Source organism: Diabrotica virgifera, chromosome 2, assembly GCF_917563875.1.
Source record: "Diabrotica virgifera virgifera chromosome 2, PGI_DIABVI_V3a".
Classification (NCBI taxonomy): domain Eukaryota; kingdom Metazoa; phylum Arthropoda; class Insecta; order Coleoptera; family Chrysomelidae; genus Diabrotica; species Diabrotica virgifera.
Genome location: NC_065444.1, coordinates 87,562,903 through 87,586,896, shown reverse-complemented (window position 1 = coordinate 87,586,896; position 23,994 = coordinate 87,562,903). Strand labels below are relative to the sequence as shown.

The window sequence follows — 23,994 nt, the reverse complement described above, 5'->3', positions numbered from 1 at the left end:
CTAAATCAAAACAGTTATTGCGTAATCTCCTTTAGGAAATTAAGTAGCTTTTAAAAATCATTTCTTTATTAAGAGGATCGCTCCCCCTTATTTTCCATTAATACTATGTATAACAGTTTAATAGCCTTAAAAATCAATTAAGTTAAATGAATAAATTAAAATATATAAATACTGCAAAATTAATCGCTCTATTATAAAAAGCTTATATATAATATAGTCCTGGATCCCGCGTAAGAAAGAAAAGTTGATTAACAGCAAGCTGAAAATTTGTTAATAGCTTAACGGTGTCTAGTCGGACAAACTTTGATGCACGGGGACATTGGAACAAGGAAAGTTTTAATTGTGGAGCATGATAAATGTGTCGTCCTGACAAGTTTATGATTGTGAAAAATAGCAAGTTGTTTTTAAGTTTATTCAATAGCCAATGTTATATAATATATAAAAAAATATTTGTCCGACAAAAATGTTGGGCATTTTAACGAGTCCGACACGTAAAACATGTCACATTACAGAAATTATGTTGGTGATAAATAGGAGTCTGATTTGTGCATGAGAGTTTAAAAAATAAATTGGAAGTTCTGTCCGACAAAATTAATGGGAAGTTTTCGTAGTCCGACGTTCTAAATATGTTAGATATAGACAAAAATGCTGGTGATAATTATTAAGCTAGTTTTGATTTTTTATATAAAAATTATATTTTGTAACGCAAAAAGTTATATGTCGGACAAAAAGTTTGGGAAAATCGTAGGAAATAAATAAAAAATCATTTTTTCAGAATGACTTAGTCGCATATTGATAAAGGTATTTTAGTTGTATATTATTATTTATATTCACATACTTGCATTTGTATAATATACACTGTTATGCTCTGTATTTTCTCTCTGTTATGAGATTGATCTGCATCTTATTAATTCAATTAATTAATTAATTATTTTAATTGCTACTGATGGAAACAAAACCAAAATTGAATAAAACTTTCCAATAAACCTATTTTCAGTGCTAATTGATTTTAATGTATCACCTTAAGGTTTGTGGCTTCCAGTATTTCTCGTTGCTTACTTTATCCAGGACAAAACAGGGAAAATAAATATACTCAAAATCATATAAATTTTATAAATATTATTTATTTATATTCTATACCCTAAATTTGAATAAGATTCAAAATGTACATATGCTAAAACTTTATTCTGTTGTCAAAATTTCTTATCTAATAAAAATAATCTTTAATTCTACTATCTCTTTTTTCTTTTAACAAATTTTCATTTAACTGATTCTGTAGACTATTCTTATTATTATAAAAAAAAAACAATATTTAATTTACCTTTCAAATAAATTATTTATTTCTTCTATGAGTTTATGATTGAATAAATTATGCTGTAAAACTGTTAAATTGACAAAAAAACAAATATGGTATGTAATATACAAGAACTCTATCTTTTTCACAAATAATTTGACTAACCTTTTTTATCTTCTTTACTTCTTCTCATGGATTGTGTTGTCCTCGGTTCTCCCACACGTGCTCCTCGGATGCTGCTATGGTCTTTCTCTTCCAAACAGTTTCACAAAACAAAAAACAGCAATTGCTCGAAATCTTTCCTTTATTTAGTCTCCGACTCGATACTAACAATACCAATCTTTATAATTCCAAGATTTTTTCTCTCAGCTCGATAACTTCTGCAAAATTGATACAAACTGGCTACTCGTTCCAGACAGAAACTGGAATATATTCGGACACGAGGAGATTGTACTTCTCGACTCGATCAAGGTTTCGTCTCAACAGGAATCTGCTTGCACGGCCACCAAATTCACCACTTTACACAAAATTACTATTTTTCAAACTGGATTGCTCCCTTCCGATCTTAATTACACAGTAAATCTTTTTCCTTCATCAATCTGAGACTCAACCACTCTGTTCTCCCTCCATCAATCTCTTCGCCAATCGCAAGCATTCTCTCTACACATTACATCCCTACTTTCATTTCTTAAGAACAAATAGTGTTGTATACAAATTTTCTGTCTTGTTAATTTCCAGGAGATATTAAAATTACTTTTTTCTTACATTTTTGAAAAACCCTATATTCTAAAACCAAACAAAATTGTTTATCGTCGTTTCTATCTAGGAAACCATTTAGAAACATTCTATTGTCTACTCTAACCGCGAGTACATCCACTTTCTAATCCGACCGTATTTTATTTCATTGTTTAGTTTGTATAAGTCCGTTCGTAGAATCTTTACCACTAAACATTTCCTCTTTCCACCGAAACATTTCTTACGGCTAAATCATATTATTTACAAATTTTGGCTGTATACAGGGCGATGAAAATTTACGATCCCGTGGTCTTTGACATAAAATTAATTCTCTAAATTTTCCCCATAAAAATTATTTAATTGACATAAAATTAATTCTCTAAATTTTCCCCATAAAAATTATTTAACAATACATATATGTACATGCACACTCCAAAAACAGTGAGGTTAGTATCAATGCATTTATATATTGCAAAAAAAATATTTTTTTGGGGTTGAATTTGTTCTAGATATTCTAAAAACGATCATTAAAAATGTCATAGAACGTGTGAAATCAATCTTTTGGGTTTTTCTAATTAGGCGCATTAGAAAGTATGGAAAATTTCCTACAAAAACGTTGTATACATTTTTTTCCATAATCAAATCTTAACCATGTAAATGATTGAAAAATGTGAAGAGTGTAAAAATTCGGTGCTTATAAGCAAAGACGTAAATATGACAGGTGCTTAGAAGTATCTATATGTAGAAGGCTGCATTTGTCTGTGTGACACTTTGTGCTCTATCTATACGCTCTGAGCTTCGCTGGTGTCGCTCCTAGCGGTTACTAATTCAACTTTCACCGGTAATTTTTAAATTTATTATTTAATTGTTATCGCTTAATATTTACAACGCTAAAAAGTAATTAAATTGTAATAGATTTTTTTAAGATTTTGCTAATCATTTTGACGTTCTATTGATGAAATATTAATTTCTTACTTCGGATACTTTCACAATTATCATGTAGATGGTGCCAAGATTAATTTATAATTACATATTACAGAACATTCAAAAACGCAAATTCAGTATTTAAAACGTAAGTATATTTAAGGTAAAAATATATACCACAGCTTTGATCAACTAATATTTTTTATAAATTAATGTTTTTAATTTTAATTTTAAATTAATCACTTTGACATTTATGTCAAATTTCCGGTAAACGTTTACAGACTTGTCACTACTGGCGCTCACGAATTTATAAATATCCCCTCTACGTACGAGCTCACAGCGTATACTATACAAAGTAGTATTTGAAAGTACATTAGAACATGGTCTCTGACTTTATGTTTGCCTCGTGTGTTGGAAATAAAATTTATATTAACTATGGAGTGGTTTTGTGTCTATTTTTGAGTGTGAACAGTTTAAATTTTAAGCCACCAAATGAAAAAGTGAAACAATTCAACGGAACATGTTTGAGTAATTATCGAACATTTTACAAAGTTCGTAAAATACTTGTTCATCGATTCAATGAGGTTCAGTTGCCAGATAATAATAATGGTGAAATTTCTATTGGATATCATTATTCGTGCTATAATAGACTAGGGCGCATCTGTAAAAATATTGGTATGTACATTTGGACGTTGAGAGGTGACTCAAATTTTTTTGCAGAAATTGCTTGAAAATAACTCAAATAATAATATTTGAGTTATCCTCCCTCTCAAAAACGTCCGGAACATTGTTTAAATAATCAAAATGTCAAAACATTAAGGAAAAATTCGATTTCTTTCTTAGTTTTTTGATTATAACTTTAAAAATGTTCATTTTCGAGAAAAGTTGTACTAACATAAAAGTTGCGTAATTAAATTTTCTACAATGTAGAATTGGTTAAAAATTTAAAAAATAGTCACCCTTGTTGCAAAATAGCAATAATTGCGAAAAAACCATACAAAAACAAGTATTGGTATTTTACGTTTTTCAACCATTTATGCTACTCCTAGGACCTTCATATTTCAACCAGAAAAACTTTATGATATAGTAAAATAATATTGTCAATTTCATTAAGATCGGTTCAATAGATTTTGCAAAATAAATTTTGCAATCCAGCTTTCGCAAAAAAAATCATTTCTTCAAAATGTTACAGGACTGAAAATAAAGCAGATAGCAAGTTGAAATTTTTTTTGCGTATAGAAGTGTACTGTACCTTTCACTTTCAATTTTGCAAAATTAAAATCGATTAACACCACAGCCTTAGGAATTTTTTTAAATAAACATTAATTATTGGTGCTACGCGCAGGACAGCGGATAGTTTGCTCTGATTGGGCATTCCAATGACCTTTGATAATGATTGATACATTTTAATGTTTATTACATTTCGATATGAATAAATAAATTTGTTTACTGCAAAATAAAAACACATACTCTATCCTTTGAAATATCACTTTTATTAGCAAAAACTTTCTTTGTTCATATATTTTAACTTAGAGAATAAAAGTTTATTATTTTTAAACATATGCAATTGTTTAAACAATATTTCACAAACAAGAATAAAATTAGTTTGATTTTTGTGGAATTAAAATATTAAAATACAACAAAATATAGAGTAAGAAAATAATATAGTAGATAAAGATTGGAAGAAATTTTGGCGGAAATCAACTTGTGTGAATCGAACACCGCTGTCCTGCGCGTAGCACCAAAAATTAATGTTTATTTAAAAAATTTTCTGACACCGTGGTAATTATTCGATTTTAATTTTGCAAATTGCAAATGAAAGGTACAGTATACTTCTATAAATAAAAAAAATTCAACTTGCTATCTGTTTTATTTTCAGTCCTGTAACATTTTGAAATAATGAATTATTTTTGAGAAAGCTGGATTGCAAAATTTATTTTGCAAAATCTGTTGAACCGATCTTAATGAAATTTACAGTATTGTTTTAATGTATCATATAGTCTTTCTGGGTGAAACATGAAGGTCCTAAGTGTAGCATAAATGGTTGAAAAACGTAAAATGCGAATACTTGTTTTTGTATGGTTTTTTCGCATTTATTGCTATTTTGCAACTAGGGTGACTATTTTTTAAATTTTTAATCAATTGTATATTGTAGGAAATTTAATTACGCAACTTTTATGTTCATACGTCTTTTCTCGGAAATGAATACGTTTAAAGTTATAATCAAAAAACGAAGAAAAAAATCGAATTTTTCCTTCATTTTTTGACATTTTGATTATTTAAACAATATTCCGGACCTTTTTGAGAGAGAGGATAACTCAAATATTATTATTTGATTTATTTTCAAGCAATTTCTGCAAAAAAATTTTAGTCACCTCTCAACGTCCATCTCAAAACAGATGCGCCCTGGACTATAATGCTTTTTGAGTTAAAAAGGGCTTAATTGAAGAAGGGTACCTAAATTAATGATTTATTCAAACTCTATATAGTAATTTTTCTCAAATTTCTACAAATGAAATATAAATACATATAATGTAATATGTCACATAGCTAGAAATAATTTGCTGCCAAAATAAATCGATTAGTTTAAATTTGAAGTTACGATTGCAATTTATTATGAATTATTGTCAAAATTGACAGTTCTAGTTTCTACAGCTTGGACTATGATAATCTTAAATGGCAATGTATTCATAGACGTATTATTAAGGGTAGACAGGGAACACAGAGCAAAAAGTCGATCGGTGGCCCATCTATCTCTTTCCATAAGACCACTCAATCCATAATATTGGTGTTACACCTCGATGCACAGAGCAGCCCATACTTTACCTAATCTACTAGTTAGAATGTATTACAGGGAGGTACCTAAATAATGTTGGGATAAATCGAAACATATCGATTGTAGTTGATTGTAGGTAATTTTGACATAGAATAATCACCCGTTATTGAAATATTAAAAATTATTTTTTTAAATTCTCCGACTACGAAATCTACCCCTTACTTTTTTCCGACAACAGTCATTTTTTGTAAGGAATAATTTACTTAATTCGATTTCATTTTTGTCGGAAAGCTATTTATCACTACCATTTTTGTGTGTATCTTACATGTTTAGAATGTCGGACTACGAAAACTTCCCACTAATTTTGTCGGACAGAACTTTCAATTGATTTTTTAACCTTTCATTAAACTCTCGTGCAAAAATCAGGCTGCTATTTATCACCAACATACTTCCTGTAATGTGACATGTTCTACGTGTCGGACTCGTTAAAATGCCCAACATTTTTGTCGGACAAACATTTTTTCATATATTATATAACGTTGGCTATTCAATAATCTTAAAAACAACTTGCTATTTTTCACAATCATAAACTTGTCAGGACGACACATTTACAATGCTCCACAATTAAAACTTCCTCTGTTCCAGTGTTCCTGTGCATCAAAGTTTGTCCGACTAATCACCGTTAAGCTATTAACAAATTTTCAGCTTGCTATTGATCAACTTTTCTTTCCTACGCGGGGTCCAGGTCTAATACGAAAATTTTTTAAATAGATTTGATCTCATCGAATAAATTTCTAAAGATTTGACATATTATGGGGGTGTATATGTCCCAGATGAAACCAAAGATATCGGTGGACTACCGTTTGTTAAACGATATAAAGAAAGATAGTTATCCTCTGCCTTGGATCGACAACTCTTTGGCTATATTAGCTGGAAGTCAATTGTTTTCTATTTTGGATTTAAAGTCTGGATATTAGCAGGTAAAAACGGGCCTTTGGATAGCGAGAAGATAGTTTTCACCACAAGATCTAGATCGTGGTAATTTAACGTTATGCTATTTGAACTCTGTAATGCTTTTGCGACATTTGAAAGGATTATGGAAAATGTGTTGAGAGGATTAGTTACCTTGAAAAACATGCCTGGTGTAAATGAATGACCAACGTCTAATAACAAATATTTTGATCTAGAAATGAATATTATATGCCATTTAAAAAATGTCATAAAAAATATATACCAAACCTCTTTACCGATGCTTGTCTTTATAGACTTCGAAAGGCACCTTCAACTTATTGAATCAGCAAATATTTTTAGATTTTTCGCCAAATGTAGAATAGACTATATATCCAGCAATAATCAAATATATGTAGTTACAAAAACGCAACATCAAACGTTAAAATGTCAAACAACCAATACACAAACACACTCAATGGCAACAGAGGAGTAAACCAGGGTGATATATTTATATTCTCCTATATTTTTCAGGTGTTGATTCTCCTTAAAGATATCATCATCATAAACCTCTCTCGATCCACTGCTGGACATAGGCTTCCCCTGTTTGTCTCCAAAGTGTTCTGTCTTGTGCTTTCTGTATCCATTTTTTTGTTGTCTTTCGTAGGTCGTTTTGCCATCGTGTTGCTGGTCTTCCTCTGCTACGTTTATCGGCTCTTGGTCTCCATTCAACTAGTTTGCGAGTCCATCTTCCGTCCTTCATTCTGGCAACATGTCTAGCACATTTCAAATTTAAGCTACAGCCTCTTTAAATAACATCTATGACTTTGGTCTTAGCTCGTAGATCTTCGTTTATAATCCTGTCTCGTATAGTGGCCTCTATCATAGTTTTTGTGCGTTTTTCTTAGTAAACGATAATGCTTCTGCACCATAGGTCACCACTTGTAGAACGCATTGGTCGAAAACTTTTTTCTTCATATTAGCTGGAATGTCACTCTTAAAAACGTTCCTAAGAGCTCCGTATGCTGCCCACTCTTCTATTATTCTTCTGAATACTTCGTTACTTCGTTTGTTTGATTGTTCCTACCTATCTTAATTTCGTGACCCAGATATGCATATATTTATATTTGTCTACCAGTTCTATTTGTTCAATTTGTATTTCAAGTTGTTTACTTGGTACTATGTTCGTCATCAGGGATGGGCGGTGTCGATAATGTCATGTCGACAATTCGATTGTCGACATGTCGACAATCATGTCGATGTCGAGTGATTTAAAGTTGTTGCCAATGTCGACAATGTCGAGTATGTCGACAATTAGCAAACGATCAGAATGACGTTCCGTGCGCACTAATTTGAAATTTTAGGTTAATCTGGCTGCGCTGACTTATTGAAAAAGTATGCATTAATGTTTCAACAAGTTGCAAAGAGACCAAATAATCTCAAACTTTTGAAACTTTTAACCTCACTATTACCTTGCGATTGTCAAATTCATAGGATATTCCATAATTGTTTGATTTCAGGTTTTTCAAGTGTAAATGAATTTTAAATAGATTCATATAGAGACAATTTATTATGTGCAAACCTCATGATAGAGTAATGCAATGTAATGAATCTAAAATATTACCATATAGATGCAAAACCAGAAAAAACCAGCAAAACAAATTTTCATAGATTTTTAATTTTCTATCGTTACTCGTAAACTCGTAACATTTACAGAAAGGTTTAAAAAAATTAAAAAGAAACGTAAACCTAAACGTCAGTAAACGAGGTAAGATTCAAAACCACAATCAAACATATCTCAGTACATTGAAACCTTACCTTGTTTCCTAACATTTCGTTTACTTTTTTTTAAATTTTACTAACTCTTTATTATAATAATTATAGTATAATAATTACTGAAACAGTGTTGAATCTCTTCGTGCTTTGGCAGAGACTGCATAATAAAAACATTACAACATTTTGCGGTTTTGCTAATTTTTAACCAAAGAAAACATTTAACCAATAATACATCAAATAGTTGTACTTTCCCCGTCCATATCTACAATTTCTTCCTCGTCCAGGTCATAACTATTTTTATCAGGATACTCTCCCTTTAATGAAACATAAATATGTACCAATTTCTTGGAATTAGTGAACGTTAATCTATTTCTTATCAGACTGTGAATGTGTCCCCAATTTGAAAAGAGTCTCTCGATTTGAGCTGAGGAGGCTGGCATTTTTAGAAGTCTGAGAGCCATTTTAGCAAGAATTGGGCATTCCAGTTTGACCACTCGCCAAAATACTAGAGGCTTTTCAACTCCTTTTTCCCAAAGTGTTGAGAATATTCCTGAAATTGTAAACCTAATATATTAAAAATCAAAAGAGCGATAATTTTGTCTGAAATACTTACCCGATTTAGTGTTAAATTTGTCCCATTCTTCTATGCCCTGATTACACAACTTTCTGAGTAAGAACTGAGTTATTATACCAGTGTGCTCTGACGTAAGCTTGGAATTTTCATATTTCGGATGCAGATAGTACGCAGTTAATGCGTACACGTTTAACGCCATTTGTTGTCTGTGTTTCAATTTTTCTTTAAGGTTATCTGGCAGATTCAAATTGAGCCACAGATGAACGGCATCTGCTACAGATGTGTCAGATTTCTGACAAACATTGATCAGATTACAAATGGGTTCATAAATTTCTATGTTCTGTTGAATCTCATCCACAAATTCATCGTTGAAGATTAATTCCTTGACTTTCGGCTTAATCTTTTTTTTCGTTACAGCGGCTACTTGTTTCATATATACCAGATTTTCTAGGAGACTTTCGAAAGAATCTCGGTAAGAGCACCATCTTGTTTCGGCCGGCAATTTGATTCTGCGCCCTCCCTTATCAACTATCATTTTTTCTAAATCTGGTTGCTTAAATTCTTTGAGGACAATGACCACATTGTCGACTAACTTTTTATCCAGCACGTCTTTGGCTAAAAGGTTGCCGGTGTGGCTACTGCACGTAGAGTGCCACATGTTGTGCTTGAGGAGGGATCCCATTTTAATCATTGCACTAGCATTATCCGAAACTATACCGTACGCATCTACATCGTATTTTTCTTTTGCAATTTTTTTAGATTCTGTTATTATTTCGGCAAGTTTTTCTCCAGTCTCAGACTCCGTGGTTAAATCCCAAGCATCAAGAAAGGCATTTTTTCCGTCTGCACTATGCAACATTGTCACAACCGTTTTAGAATTAGTAGATGAGTTTTTCCAACCGTCACACAAAATGACTGACTCGGTTTCCACTTTTTTACGTGAAATCTCAATACAGTCTTCATAGCACTTATTTAAAAGCGATGTACAAAGTTTTTTCCGGCCAGGAATTTTGTCTAAATAAGCAGGACGGATCGTTTTTATAAAATTTTTAAAGAGAGGTGATTCTACCACAGTAAATGGTAAGTTACAGCCGAATATAAATTTGGCTAGTGCAGTGCTTATCTTCTCCTCTTCATACTCTTGTAATATGTCCATATAGTCGGTGATTTTCTTTGATTTTTTGGCTGGTCTAGCTTGAGATGTAGCGAATAAATTTCTTTTATTCGTGCTTGTGTAGCTTGTGCTGGAGGAAGTTGGAGTACTTAAGTTAGTCAAATTACTACTCTCAGTATCAGTAGTTGATAACATCATATTTTCAACAATACTATGAGTGCCTTGAATTGCTACACCATTGTTTTCTTCCAATTCCAATAAGGCGGCATCGGTATCTAATGAATTTTCTATAATTCCATCTAGCATGTTTTCAGGTGAAGTTCCAGTCACAATAGCTAGCGAACCATCTTCCATAACTTCGTAACTACCGTTCGTTGTATTCTAAAATTCAAAATAAAAAGAAACTCTAAGGTGACTAAATATGAAGGGCGGATCTACGGACACCCTGTATACAGAAGTTGGCATAGATACAGCGTTTTGTACTTAATTCAATAGGCCAATCCGTTTTTTGCCGTAAAATACTAAACTTGGTGTTTTTTAAATGGGAAATTTTTTATATAGAGATGCAACAACGTGAAAACCTCAGAATACAAATTCTGGGGTGAAAACTGATGCAATTTATGTCCCCTTCCGAATTCGAATTAAATAGTAATCAAGAAATCTACAATAATATATAGTGCGTTATTTTCACTTCTTGCCGTTAGATGGCTATACGGTTTTTGACGCCATGTTTTCTCCAATATACTACTACCGAAATGGTGATCCATGCGTTGTTGAGTTATGCGGCTCCGAACACATTTTACGATTCATTTTTATATTATAGATAAATGTAATTTCAAAAAGTTCCCCCCAAAATTTTTTCTAGATCCGCCCCTGCTAAATATGTAGTAGAACATACGTCCTATATACTCACTTGTGGATTAACTGTAGGTGTAAAACCTGTGTCTGAGCCAGTATTTTCGTATATCGAAACATGCGACATTTCATTATTGGATTGATTACCATTGCCACGATCTAACTTGCAGACGTTTCTTAAAATGAAAGTACGGGACGGGGTTAGTTATCAGCCGATACAAATATCAATTTCAGAGAATAAATCTCTATAGCTATCCAGCTGAAATTAATTCAAATATTTCTTCTTACCTGTGACTTTGCAATCTTGCTGCAGCTGTATTTTTTATCACATTTCCACATACACAACATTTAGCCGCGTGCTTTCCTTCTATCTTTAATACTTTGAATGATAATATATCATAGTTTTTATTCAGTTTTCTGCCACTCATTTTGATTCTGATCAGATCAGATCACATTCAAAGTTTACAACTGAATAATTTCATAACATAACCTCACTTTTTTCCATTATGGACACGTTGCTGACATTGTCGACATTGTCGACATTGTTGACACGTTCTCGACATTGTCGACACGTCTGTGTCGACAATTAAAGTCGACGTGTCGATGCCCATCTCTGTTCGTCATATATATTTTATTTTTGTTATATTTATTTTTAAGCCTATTTTATGACAAGATATACTAAGTCCTTCCAATGTTTTCCTTATTTGTCCCAAATCGTTTGCGTAGCTTAGGTGGTGTAGCATCTCTCCGTCCACATTTTTATTCCTTTGTCACTCCATTCGAGAGTTCTGATCGCTTTTTCTAGAGCCGCAATGAAAAGTTTAGGTGACAACATATCACCTCGTCGAATTCTTCTTTAGATTTTTCTTTGGTTGCTGTTAGCGTGTAGTTTTATCGAGCTTGTCGCATTTTTATATATATTACATATTAGCCTCGAATATCGGCTATCAATTCGGCTCTCGTTTAGTGCTTCTATAACATTGTCAATTTCTACTGAATCAAACGCTTTGTGGAAATCTACGAATATTAAAACTAAGAGCTTGTTATATTCTATGGATTTTTCGATAAGTTGTCTTATTGTTTGGAGGTGGAGGTGATCGTTGGTTCCAAAGTTTGCTCTGAATCCAGCTTGTTCTCTACTTTGATATAAAGATCTGAAAGATATGCTTAATAACCAAAAATTGAGATCATAATCTGTGATAACGTCGGTGAAGAAATGTTAAGTAGGTAATATATGTTTTGCTGACGATTTTGTATTAATTTATTAATTATAATATGAATATTATAGGAAGCACAGTATATTCTTAAAGAGTTGGAAGTATCATTTAAAAATTTCGGTTTGAAGATAAATATTTCAAAAACCCAGTTCATATTAATTACCAGTAAGAAATTCAGTACATAATACATACGTAATTATACATAACTATTTATGCCGCTATTAGAGCGGCATGTACAACAAGGACAATCAAACACATAAGATTAAAATAAGAATAGGTCTTACCTATACAGAATTTGCCAAATTAAAGTCCATGTTGAAATCTCATATTCCATTTGTCTAAAAAGGAAAGCTTTCAATCAATGTGTACTCTCTGTCCTGTCCTAAACTACGGTACTGAAATACTCACTATCACAAAAAATAAAGAATTTAAAAAATACATATCATAATGCAGAGAAAGGTGGAATCAATGCTGCGAATAAATCAAAAGGAACGAGTTCCAATACATGTAATCACGAAGTTAGAGACACTGTTGTGGCTATTTTGCACTGAACATTGAATTGGGTCGGACATATTGGTAGAATGACGTATAAGCGGAGAAATATAGTGGAGTGGCGTCCGAGACAAGAAGAGTACAGAAGTAGGTGCAGGCCACCGAGCAGTTGGATAAAAATAACACTACTTAGTCCGATGAGTTAGACAAATTGTTTAAAAGGACATAAGACAGAGAGAACCGGCAAAAATCTAGGAACATCTGAACTAGATAAATAATCTTTTCTGCCCAATAAATAATCTCAGCCAGGAATTTTTTTTTGCCCAAATCTCTTCTACCTTCAATTTTGCTTCCACCATAAGCTGTAACAGTCAGTACTTATCATTATGGAATACATAGCTGCGTTACGAAGCTTTCTTTTCTTCATTTTAACAACGATTATCAATTCCATCTCTTTACCAAATTGTCTCAATATCTCCCTATTGATCACTCTGTCCACGGTATTTTCAATTGTGCCTGTGTACAGACATATTTATTTAGTAGAATAGCTTTAAAGCCTGAAAAATTTGAAAGCCTTTGATTTCAAAGGCGGCGAAATCTGATCCATTCTTGTTTACAACTAACCCACATGGTTCTAATCGTTTTAGTCAGATAAAAATTTTAGCTGGGAGGTATGCCGTTAATAAAATGTATAGGGTTGTTTTGCATTTAGTTAGAAACATTTTGTTTAACATGATGTTATAAAAATGGATGTGTTCCTGTAAGGTTAAATGTAAATAAAAATGGTCAACATTAATTTCTGGCACATACGATCTGTCCTGCTTTAACGGTATATACCTGAGTAAATATAAACATTTTTAAGGTAAAGTTTTCAATCCTAATAGCAATATTAATAATATTAAAAAATATTAAAAATATTACTAAAATATTTTTTCTACAACCGTGTTAAAAATGCAATTTTTAGCACTCCATACGAGCGTTAAAAATGCTAATTTAAGGCACTAGTGCTTTAAAATTTTAAGACAATGCAGTTCGTATTGACCGTATAGGCAATTTTGATGTAATGTCAAAAAAATATAAAAATGGAATGTCAGTCAAGTCCAAGTAAAATTTTTGTAGATATTGTCCTGTAATTACGTTTGTAGAAAAAATATTGTATGATATGCGTGTTAAAAAGTACATTTTTAAGGCACTTATGTGAATAGCAGAACTCGCTTTCACATGCGTGCCTTAAACGTGTACTTTTAACATTTATATTATAACTAACTATTTAAATTGAAAAGTTATATTAAAAATTTTATTGGTAAAGTTCCAACGGAAAATGGATCTAGTTACTCTATAGGAGTAATACTAATATAAAATCAAAATGTATACCATTTTTATTCAGTTGCAATGCGTAGGCAAAACAATCTTATTGTTCACTTAGAACAGGGAGCGCAGTCCAGCACCCTGAATCGACGATTTTAGACTCTTATTGGAGTCATCATCGGAGAGGCGTAGGCCTGCTGCTCTCTGCTCGAAGTGACCAAACCATGAAAGTTAATCCCCGCATTGCAACTGACGTATATGGAGTAGTTGACTAGCGTCTTTTGGCAACTGAAAGGTAAAGTTTTCAATCCTAATAACAACATTAATAATATTGAAAAATATTCAAAATATTACTAAAAGATTTTTAAATTGAAAACTTATTGGTCCATTTTCCTGGTAACACCTCCATGGCTTCTAAAATTTGCAAGCCAGGTGGATGCTGCAGTGAAGACAAGAGGGAATTCTAAAATGTTGCAATTCACAACCCCCGTCTTGACACGGGGCAACAAACTGAAAAAGCAACACACTCTAACCTAATAAAAGATTATATCAAAATTTGTCTCTAAAAGACCCTAAACAACTAAGCCTAATATTATTTTTATAACAAATTTTCATATTTCATAGCTTGGCGGTTAATGAGTTAAAATGGCCAAGCTGTTAACAAAAACAATTTTTATGAAACCGGTTCCCGCAAGGTCTTACGCTCGCGCCTTTGCCACATACGTACAAAAAGTAAGAAAAGGTACATTTAAAAAGGTTTAGGTACATTTATGTCATAAAAAAAAGTTTTTTGCTAGCAGTTGCCGCTAGGGCATCCCTGCCATTTCGTTCGTTGCAATCCGTGACTGCACGCTGGGGTTTGTCCTAGTTGGGTCAGAGAGAGCAGCATATGTGCCTCTGGATGAGAAAATAATAAGTTTCGAAACCGCTAGAGGTGCTTGCTGCACACTTTGATTGAACTGGAATAATGATGCGGCTGTAGTTTCGTGTTGCAACGAAATTGAAAATGGTTATTCATTAGGGTGGCCCTTAAGATATATGAGAAAATTTACATTTTGAAATTTCAACCTCTCACCCCTCAAAAGTATTCCATTATACATCAAACTTAAACGTGCGAAATTTCATGAAAATCGGTGAATATTTAGAGGTGGCCTTGGGTCTGGACAATTAAATAATTGGTAGATATGAGATATTTATTTACTTTATTACATTTAGGTACATAATTTTTACACACACATATTTACGTAATTTTTTACCTTAAAGTTTCTATAATCTTTAACACTTAAATAATTCACTATAGTTCTTACTTATTATCTTGTTTTGTTTTCATGATTTTCGTTTTTATAGAGCCCGGAAACATTTTTCGGTGCGCCGCAACTACTTGTATGAGGTATTGTAGTTGTTCTTCCTTATTCGTTAGTTTTTTGTTGAATTCTTCAATTAGTGCAACTCCTCTTTCTGCCCTATCATTTGTCGTCACTAAATTCTTCACCATACTTTTGGATGCTTTGAATCTTTCATCATCTTTCCATTGAACCGGATCTCTTTTCAAAAAGTCATCAGGAAGTGAAAGCATGTTGAAGAATTGTTTGGAGTTTATAGTAAAAAACTGCTCCAGACCTCTGCTCTCCAAAAATTCAGATTTTATATCGGTACCACGTTTTGGAGGGTGTTCAGAAGCTTCTATGTCCATAGCTGCAACCATTAATCTTTTTGATTCTGGAAGTATCCTGGAATCAAAAAGACTCATCGGGATGGAGTGCTCAGATAGATACCATAAGTGTTTTTGGCTTCTTACAGTGGCAATTCTTTGGTGCGGGTAGTTAAGGAGCTCTTGCATAAGCCGAAAATCATTTAATGGCGCTTCAATAGCTAAGGGTGCTTGTATCCAGGCCTTCAAGTATACGGTGACTGCGAAGACCGCTAAATTGCAAATTCCTTTCAGCTGCGAAGCTGTCAACTTAAATTGGCTATGGAACAACCACATCTTTATGGCATATATAACTTTAGACATCCATCTCGCCCTATGCATGGCTCCAGGATAATAGAAATGAACCCCTTTCTTTGGAACTCCACCTACAAAAATCACTAACAACTCTAAGAATTCTTTTTAGTCATCTCTTGGTTGAACTCTTTGCAAATGTTCCATGGCAAAATACAAAACGTCTTTGCGATGTTTTGAAATCATAGCTTCAACAGCAGGATCTGTGGAAGCCGGTTCAAAAGTACTTTTGTCTATAATTGCCCAGCTGTCTTGGAATCTTTTGAAGAGACTTATTTGCGGGCCACATGATTTACTGCTCATTACCTCATCAAACACAGATCCAACTATGAGATTCAAAATGTGGTGGCGGCAGGCAAAAAAAAACAAGTCCTTTTCCAACTTATTCTCAAGAATGGTACATGTCCCAGACTTCAGCCCTGTATTGCATGCAGTAGTATCGAAACATAGAGCAGCGACTTGATGAACAATACCCCATTCCTGCAAACATTTGCCTGGGAAATTCCTGTCCTATTCTGTAATTTTGGAACACCCAGAAGCTGTTCATATCCACCATTGACAGTTGACACAAGAACAGAAAGGCGATTTACATGTTCCTTGGAAGTTAAGTCCTCCATTAGCTTACCGTCCCAGTGAACAATAACAGGTCCAGAAATTAAAAGGTCCACAACACTTTGTTTTTTGCCGTCAATAAATGCCAAAAAATTCGTAGCTAACTAAAAAACACTAAGACACGAACGTTCAATTCAAACTGAATTCATTGATAAGAACTCATCAATAGTTTGAGAAACCGGACGCCGGCCACGCCCATGGAGAGAAAGTTCACTCTCTCTCCAATGTGAGACATGGAAATAAACAATGGAATAGATGGACATACGGAGAATTTTGTTTAAATTGCGATAACGGCGACGAAAAAATAATTTTGAACTAAGAGAGAATACCATTTTTTATATAACAATTATTGTACATATAACCCATTAACCTTATTAATAACAATTAATGCCATTAATTAAATTTTAATATTCTTTATTCGTGTGATTAATTGTAACTGATAAGCGATTAATAATTAATATCTGTTACATTATTGGGTGAAATTGGTAGTACATGACTAATTTCAATTACATTGGGTCTCAGGAGCCCGGGGCCACCTTTAAATATTTTCAGATTTCAACAAAAATTTATTTTTTTAAGTTTTTCCATAAATGGAACAATTTTAGGGGGTGAGAGGTGAAAATTTTTAAATTTCATTTTTAAGGGCCACCCTATTATTCATGTTTGATTTACATATTTACTCTGATTGGAGTACAGAGGGAACCATTCTCGTTGGAACTTTACCGCGCTGAGCAGATGGGACGTGAATTATAAATTGTAAAATCTCCTCATCTTCCTTAGTCTCAGCATCCGTTATGGCTTGCAAGTTGGAGAAGATTTGGAGGTGTTACCAGAGAAGATTACCATTGTTTTCAGTCTGGTAGGATGTAGAATAACATTTTTGGATGTTGTTTTATGTGCTATTAGATTGAAAACTTCGTTTTTTGCTAGCAGTTGCCGCTAGGGCATCCCTGCCATTTAGTTCGTTGCAATCCGTGACTGCACGGCGGGGTTTGTCCTAGCTGGGTCAGACAGAGCAGCATATGTGCCTCGTGATGAGAGACTAGTAAGTTTCGAAATGAAGAGATTGAACTGGAATAATGATGCGGCTGCAGTTTCGATTGAAAATGCTTATTCATTTTTGAATTATGTCATAAAGTTAATAATAAACGAGATAGTTCAACAATTATGCTTTGTCACTCTTTTCTCCTTTAAATCGGAAAATATCGATCGCACGAAAAAAATTTCGAAGAAGGAATGGTAGAAAATCGCAATTGCAAAAATTTAAAACTTTAAATTTTTGTATAAAAGATGAAAATGGTTTAGATTTTAAGCAAAAATTTACACTATTTTTGACTTCACCTAAAGGTGAGAATAACACAATTTGGGGTAGCTCGCTATGCAAAGTTAGGCCTTTTTTTTTCGTCTAACCGGACTGGACCAATAATTTAATATTTCCTCTTTATCAGCTTTGACATAAACTGCAAACTTTGTAGAAACTAGACCACATCCCCTTAATTCCAGCAGGTGGGTTTATACTTCAGAGACCTTATAAGTAGTAGACTATAAAAGATGACTCAATGCCCCTGTTTGTTTAATAATTTAGTAGGTCGTCGGCGGACATATGTAAAGCGTGTGCGTGGGTGAAATTTAAGCCTATTATTAAATTCTGAGCTTAAAAGTGAATTTCTTACATCAGCTTTTTTCAGGTTTATTATCACCAACCAATATTTTAGTGAATGTGAGGTAAGAAATAAATTTATATTTTTGTTTTTTTTATGCAGTGAAATACAGTGATAATAAAAAATTTACTATTCTAAAATTACAATGTTCTCTATTTTTTTCTAATTACATCTTTTTTCGTTCTAAGAGTAATTTGTATGTCACATATATAATACACATAGATTCAAAAGTTATGCATCACTTAAAATTATGCTCATATTCATAGTTGATTTTTTCGCGAACAGATTAACGGCTTCCACTAGTTTTTTTATTATTTTACATTTTCTTTGGTATTTACACAGTTAGGCAACGGTTTACCCAAACTTCTCTTTTGAACTTATACCGGGTGGAAGAAAAGATATGTTTTCTGATGTTAAGTTTGAGACACCCTGTAGGAAGGACAAGGTATAAGTGTGGATATACATTGAAATAACATTATAGCTTTCTGTCTTGTGAATATTCTGTTTTTTGAATATCCCTAATATCATTAGAAACAAAGAAGTTAGACGGTTTTATTCTTAAACGTGACGTGTTTTAACTGAAACAAAACTAAATTAATAATAAAAAATAGCAGTTAATAAACCTTTAAGGGGATGGGTATGTACGTATTTTCGGCTGCAATGCTATCTAAATAGGGATTAATTTTTTCGAATCCTGAGAAAACTAATAAGTATTTTTGAAAATTTTAAACGCAGAATGAAAGATTACGTTATTACCGAGGGCGGAAAGTCCCTGAAAACTTCTATAATGTTTATTTTAATAAGGTACAGGGGTGAAAAACTAAGAGAAAATGTAGTGTGATTTTTAATTTCAAATATCTCATTCAAAAGAAACTTTTTATTTATTCTAAGGTACTTTCGGCCCTCGATAATAATTTAGTATTGCATTCTGCGTTTAAATTTTTAAAAAATATATATTAGTTTTTTTCAGGATTCGAAAGTCCGTAGTGATATTTTCCAAATCGAACATTCGCTATATTTGTCATACAACGCACTGAGTCAAGTGGAATATGATGACAAGACAGTGACAGTTAAATATTTGACATGGCATCGGGAATATTTTAAGTTGTTGACTACATTTGAGTTGTTGATATTAGGTTTGTTCTAGCGTCAGTTTCGCACGGTTTGAAACCATCAGCGAATAGTGGACCAACGTGAGTAGAGGGGATAGCACTGGTGACTGTATTATGTTTTCTCACTGACCAACTGTTTGCTGACGGTTACTGACTAGTTTGACTGTTTGCTAGAACAAACCTTATTATTGATAGTGTGCTTGATAAATAATTGATCTAAGGCCATCGGTACATAATTCGCAAATATTTTACGGGTATCCCTACTTTTTCTGTCTTTCCACGGCAAATTAAGTGTAGTAAAACTCACACTGGTATGGATATTAGGGGAGTGCAATTAGAACGAAAATATGCATTGTTTCAGAAAAATTCAAACAAGCTTATATTTTTCTAAAACTTTTTTTGTTAGTTTATATACATGTTAAAGTAAAACGTTCTACTCGCAGATTTGGCCGCTAATTGTTTATTAATTGTTTAAACAATAACAATTATTTTGTATAAATAATTTTAAAAATATCGATAATTCCATTATTTTACTTTGACCAAATATATTTCTATTTTGTTTTTGATTATGCTGAATCCGAATATGGCAGTGCAATTTGAAAATTCTTATACAGAAGCTCTTATACAGTGTGTCTGCGTAACTAGGAACCACATGGAAAACTTTTTTATTATCAATTTTGCGAAAAAAAGTAATTCTTAATAAAATGCTCTGGATAGTCAAAAATCTAAAACTCAACCATCAGATATCAAATTTTATCAATTTTATACGAGCTATGTCAAAAATATGAATTTCGTTAAAGAGTAAAGTACATATTGATGTGATCTTGATTATTGATATGAGATAATATTCTTATATGTTACTTAATTTAATCAATGTATTAATACTAATCCAATTAATTAACCAGATCACATATCAATATGTTTTCAATCTCAGGGCGAATTATAAATTAATTACTTACTTCCGTGGCTTCTAAATATTTCTTAATGGTTCCTAATCGGGATAGAAAAGAAAAGAGTAAAAAAAATACACATATGGGTTACAATTATAATCAAAATATTTTTTATTTTATTTAAAAGGCAATCAATGCTTAATATTTGCTATTTCTTATTATTCTTAAACATAACATTTACAAATGGGAATCTTATTTCCTTTTGGTTTTCAATTGAAAGTTTTTATTAACATTTAACTATTATGAGTTATTAGGAACAACTCTATTTAAGTTTGATGAAGCTTTTCTGATATTATTGATTATGTTATTCAATTTTTTATGTGGAATTTAATACGAAAAACCCATACATTCATGTCCAAACAAATGAGACTGACCTTTTCCTGGTGAACTGAAAATGTCCTCACACAAAACCCTTTCCTGCTATCCTTGGCTGCGATCAAACCTCGTCCTGGCTTCCAGTGATGTTCTCCTTTGAAAAACTAGCTCGAATAGCTCTCGTTCCTGCTTTTGTCGTGATGCTGTGTTCTACCTTTTTCGAAACTGCTATCAGCTACCGGGACACTCTGGGCTCAAGGAGGTTCTTTTACTCTCGACCTGGCCTACTTCTCGTTCCACGATAGATACTCCACACTCACGGAACTACACCGGCTATCTCACTCCTCGAACACTACCGTCTACTACTCGACTTCACTTCTCGACAGCTCAAAACATTCTGATCTCACTTTGTCATCCATTCCCCTACTTTCTAAATATCCCTTCCAGATTCACAAATCAATCTTCCACCACCAACTCTCATTCGTAATATTCCTCAAAACCAATTTTTAATCTTTCTAAATATGCTTAATGGATTTCAAAAGAAAATATTTAATTCCCATTCTAAAATACTTTCTAACTATTTACAAATTTTAATGACCTATTCTCTCTTTCAAATGAGTCTTATTTAGCATAGGCTAATGATCGAAACCTTCCGCGAAAAACGATAATGAACTATCATCTATTTCACTGAGTTTTATTTAGCATAGGCTAATGATCGACCTTCCGAGAAGAACGATAATGGTACGCGTCATTCACTTTGTTTATCTAAGCACATTGTTCCGAGTTTCGTACGCTTATTCTAATCACTTCTTAAAATTAAATATAACAATTTGTTGTATACAGGTTGTTCTAAATTTATATGCCCGTGGTTGAGAAAATTGAAAATATTTTATTTTAAATTGAACTCTGTTTATAATTATCAAAATTTAATTTTCATATCAAATAGAAATATAACAAATCCCCGCCTTGTATTCGATAAAATTTATCTGCATTTTTAAATAAATTTTCTCGAGGCAAAACCAACTCCCTGTATATTTCCTTACTTTAATCTACGTCTTATATCCTAACTTACTATCTACTTCATGTAATTCTGTCTTTTATTCGTGATATTTGTATACATCGTGAATATTATAAATTCCTCGGATCTTTTCCGAGTTCCTGTGCCTCAACTCATAACTATTTATCCCATTTTCATTATTCACGATGTACGGGCCTTCGAAAACAGGCATCAACTTTGCGCAAATGCCCCCAGGAAGATTTGATACTCGTAATGCCCTCACGAGTACTTTTTCACCCTTTTGGAAAGTCACTGGTCTTCTTTTTCTATTTTGTTCCTGTCTTTGGATATATTTTTCGTTGCTTCGCCGTAATCTTCTCTGTACGGTTTCAATCACCTGTTGATATTCTTTTGGCTCTTGGTCTTCCCATGGCCTTATCGGCAATACACCCTTCATGATGTATTCTGGGGTCTCTTTTGTTACTGTGCTCGGAATTGTATTTAGATACCTTTCTATTTCCGCCATTTTCCTGTCCCAGTGGCGATGTTGACCATCTGTTGCAATGCGAAGAAATTTCGTCACTTCCTGTATGAATCGTTCCGAAGGATTACTCTGTGGATGCCTGATGCTGACAAAATTTGTCTCTATTCCTCGTTCTCGAAGTTGTCCCTTGAAACGATCATTTCGGAAATACGTTGCATTGTCCAGTAGAATCTTTTTTGGTGTTCCTACTATGGCTATAAAATTGTCGATTTTTCTTAATATCTCCTCCCCCTTTGTGGTGCGGCAACTATATAATTTTACGTATTTTGAAAACACATCCACCATTACCAGAATATGTTTGTTCCTTTTAGTGGTCATAATTAGATCGCTTAACATATCTATTGCTACAATGTCTAGTTTGTTTCGGGCTTCAATATTTTTGGCAACATTTTCGTTTTTGAAATTCCGACTCTTATATTTTTGACATACATCGCACTTCTGGGTAATTTCCTTTGCAATGCGGTAATCCTGTCGGCTGATGTAATTTTCCCTAAAAACGAGCCAAACTTTTCTGCTACCGATATGCCCATTGTCCTCATGTAATTTCTTTATTATCTTTTCGGCCAATGTCTGTGTCACTAAATATAGTTCCTTTCCGTCTATTCTCTTAAAATATATGTCATTTTCTACTTCCGCTCTTCTTTTCTCTCTTTCCTCTAGGTCTTCTTGGTTTGTCCTTATCTCATTTAACGAATATATCCCTTCTTCTTGTATTAATCTATTTAGTCCCACCTGTAGAGTAATTGTTTCCTTTTTTCCCGTGTCCTCATCCCGTGTTAGAGCGTCGGCTATTATGTTGTCTTTTCCTTTTATATATCGGAACTCAAAATCATACTCCTGTAATAATAGAATGCCTCTATGTATTCTATTATTTACTAATCTATTCTTCATGATATGTACTAAAGCTGCATGGTCTGTTTCGATTGTGAATTTTGCTCCCAATACGTAAAACCTCAATTTGTTTACGCAATATAGTACACTGGCAAACTCCAATTCTGTAACACTATATTTTCTCTCATGTGTTTTAGTCACTCGCGATATAAAACATATCGGCACTTCTTGGTCGTTTTGTATTTGAGACAGAACTCCTGCAAATTTTTGTATGGACGCATCAGTTCGGAGTATAAAAGGTAAATTGTAAATGGGGTGGTATATTTTCGTTCCTTTTGCGAATTCTCGTTTTAATGTTTCGAAAGCTTCCTCCTGTTCTTCTTTCCAATTCCATTTTATTCCTTTTTTAAGCAACTTTATCAGAGGGATTTCCTTTTGGCTCAAATCGGGAATCAGTTTTTTAAAATAATTAATCGTGCCAAGAAAACCTCTCAATGTTTTCAAATTCCTTGGTCTTGGGTATTCATCTATGAGCTTGACTCTGTCTTCGGATAATCTTACTGTTTTGGTGTCCAATTGAAAACCCAAATAAATGACTTCTTTTTGAAAAAATTGACATTTTTCAATGTTTAATTTCAATCCCGCTGTGTCCAATTCTTCCAGAATTATTTCTATGTGTTTCAGATGACTCTGAGTATCTTGTGAAAAAATTAATAAATCATCGATATAATGAACTATGAAATCTTCGTGGCGATTCAAAATGGTATGTAGAGCTCGGACGAGTGCAGCACAAGCACTCTGCAATCCAAACGGCACTACCTTAAACCGGTAGACAATACCATCAATAGAAAAAGCGGTGTAGTTTCTACACTTTTCAGCTAACGGTATCAACCAAAAACTGTGTTTTAAGTCAATTTTCGAAAATATGTGTGACCCGGTGATTCTTCCAAAAATGGC

General features: G+C 33.0%; 1 protein-coding gene across 2 annotated transcripts in view; it reads left to right on the top strand.

The window, feature by feature from the left end:
• The window catches only part of LOC114327295 (protein peste-like), a 547,602-nt gene that overhangs the window by 131,173 nt on the left and 392,435 nt on the right, over positions 1-23,994 (top strand). The window lies entirely within an intron of this gene.